At 37.9% G+C, this 2,989-nt stretch overlaps 1 long non-coding RNA gene across 2 annotated transcripts; it reads left to right on the top strand.

The window, feature by feature from the left end:
* Positions 1-1,554: 1,554 nt before the first annotated feature.
* Positions 1,555-2,775, top strand: LOC132602185 (uncharacterized). Of its 2 annotated transcripts, XR_009567642.1 has the most exons (3): positions 1,555-1,813; positions 1,956-2,102; positions 2,259-2,775. It is a non-coding gene; the product is annotated as an uncharacterized LOC132602185 (long non-coding RNA). The 2 variants fall into 2 exon arrangements; XR_009567641.1 differs by having other exon boundaries at positions 1,555-2,102.
* Positions 2,776-2,989: the final 214 nt, after the last annotated feature.

Genomic DNA, 2,989 nt, shown 5'->3' with positions numbered 1-2,989 from the left:
ACGATAATTCTCCTCCTATATTCCTATGGTATCGACTTATCAAGAATGCAATAAGAGCACGATATATAATTGATTGCGGTAACTAAGTATATTCCTATCCTAGTCACAAATCCTAGCCCAACCTTTAGGGATTTCAGATCACAATCTCATTACTTCTTCTCCAAATTAACAACGTCTCTCCCAAGCACGTATATCAATGAGTAAATAGAACTTAATTGTTGCGCAGACAATCAAGAGATTAAACACAGAAGTAGTGAAGCAATTGCATACGAACAAGCTACTAAGAATGAAATACTTGTTAAACGTCAATATTCATGGCTACGCCACAACCCCAGAATTTAAGTGTTTAGTTACACATGATTTCGTAAACGAAAGAAGAATTCATGATTAACTTAGGGTTTTATGAAAAGAAAAATAATAGAAGAGGAATAAAACCTAGAGAGAGTTTCACAAGTCTCAAAATTCGTCCAAGCCGTCGTTCTAATGTTAAAAATGGCTATTTATATGCTAGGATAAATATGAGATAAGTTGGCCAAATCCCGATCTGAATAGGATAACTGACGCCTCTTGTGCGCTGACTGTGTGTCGCATGACCAGCGCATGATCTCCTTTACGTTCTTCTCGTGCGGCGCATGACCACCGCAAGGTCTTTCTGAGAGTCAGGAAGGGTGTTTTTGTGCTGGAACTTCCTTCGCAACGTTCAATCGACATACACAGCCTCGGACTCACTCAAAATTGCCCGGAATCCCCTTCGTTGATCCTTTTTTGTACCTATTCATATAAACATACCAACATAAGCTCATATACAACAATTCACATTCAAACTTGCGATGAAAGTGCTAAGAAGTAAAGTGTAAATGACACTAAATCTAGATATTTGTGCCAAATATCACCTATCTCTGTAGAAAGGGAAAAGCGACAACTAAAGGGAGCGTGAGTGCATATATACTCAGTAAGTCTCATCAACTCTTTCCAAAAGGCTATGACGAAACTTTTTTAAACAAGCATGCGACTTATTCATAATTATATCCACTAAAACGTTTCATAAAATCATTCATATCATAAAATAAAATATATTTTTTTAAACTGTAACTTTCTTAAAACCTGAATATTGTGGCTCCTAGGCTTAAAAAGAACGTAATTTATACTATTATGGGGAGCATTTTATAGATACTGACAGGTCCACTAATATGTGTACATTATGGCATTTAATCTATCGTACAATCAGTTATGTTTCTCACCGTAATGTCGTACTATTTTGACATAAAATGTTCGCAACAATTCCACCAACCGGCAAGCAGCAAGCTTGGTTTCTAAATAAACATGCCAAAACTCGAGAAGCAAAACGTATCTCAATTATCTGACGTTACTCCGAAAACATTTATTAAGCATAGGTGGCCACCTTTTGGCTTCATCATATCTTGACATTGGGCACTAATCGCCCATAATGTCATTCTTTCATCTCACTCCTTCTTCTACAGTGATATATCTACCTTGCTTCATAATTAAGACCCGTTTTAACTCTGTCGTTGGGAATGCCTTCCTTTATGCTTCTTCAAAAAGGGCTCCAATCCTATCTTTCTTTCACTTATGCTTTCTCATTCTCCTTATTCTCGCTCTCATCATTAATAGTTTTCACATTATCACCATTAGCAACAAGTTTGTGGATAACGTTCATATTCATGTTAATGAAGGCTTATACACCTACTTCGCATTTTTAGAGCTGTTCGCATTCTTCATATTGTTCCTCTGTACTGCATTTTATTTCTCAACAGTCTTTAAAACTTCTCATCCTCTACCTTTTTGAGTTTAGGTATCATTATTAGTCTGTCTTCCTGTTGTCAGTAGCTTTCTCAACCCTTTAATTTTTAATGATTTTCGTAGAAGCATTCTTCTTGTTTTTCTCCTTTTCATTAAACTTGCAGTCTTGAATAACGTGATCTTGGTATTCACAGTGAGAGTAATGCTTTGAAATAGACTCATCTTCAACAAATTGGGCAAATCAACCAAGGGAGTTCCTTTCTTCATCAAAAGCGCCCACCCAATTAGGTGGGTAATGGACTTCAGAAATCAACTCACTCATCTTGACCATAAGAGCTCAGGTTCTATTAACAACATCTATCATTCCTGTAGATGTTGATATTTGGCACAAATATCTAGATTTAGTGTCATTTACACTTTACTTCTTAGCACTTTCATCGCAGTTTTGAATGCGAATTGTTGTATATGAGCTCATGTTGGTATGTTTATATGAATAGGTACAACAAGGGCCAACGAAGGGTATTCCGGGCAATTTTGAGTGATCCCGAGGCTGTGTACGTCGATTGAACGTTGCGAAGGAAGTTCCAGCACTTGAAGGCAAAATCTGACCACTGAAGGGTCTCATGCGCCGCACAGCCAGCGCACAAAAACACCATTCCTGAATCTCAGACAGACTATGCGCTCGTCATGCGCCGCACAAGAAGAACATAAAGGAGGTTATGCGCTGGCCATGCAACGCACAGCCAGCGCACAAGCAACGTCAGTTGTCCTATTTAGATCGGGATTGGGCCCACTTATTGATATTTGCCCTAGCTTATAAATAGTCGTTTTTACATTAGAATAGAGGACTTTTGACCTAGAGAGAGTAGGAGCCGCCGTGGAGGCCGGAGATTATTGGGTTTTATCTTTTCTTCTCCTTATTACTAGTTTGTATATTTTCTTTGAATGATTTGTTGCTTTTCCTCCATGTCTATGTGGAGCTAAACGTCTCGTTCCAGGGTAGTAGTAAACCATGATTATTGATGTTTGGTGATTATTTCTTATCTTAATATGAGTTGTTGAGTTTGATTGCTTCTTTAATTCTGTTCATAATTGCTTGATTGTTTGGCCAACAGTTAGGTTCTATCGACTATCTAATATACATGCTTGGGAAAGATGTTGTTAGATTAGAGAAGGATTAAAGAGGGCGTGATCTGATTATCCCTACAGTTGGGCTAGGATTTGCGGC

Source organism: Lycium barbarum, chromosome 7 (assembly GCF_019175385.1).
Source record: "Lycium barbarum isolate Lr01 chromosome 7, ASM1917538v2, whole genome shotgun sequence".
Classification (NCBI taxonomy): Eukaryota; Viridiplantae; Streptophyta; class Magnoliopsida; order Solanales; family Solanaceae; genus Lycium; species Lycium barbarum.
Note: the sequence above shows the minus strand (reverse complement) of the source record. Positions and strands in the feature narration are given on the sequence as shown.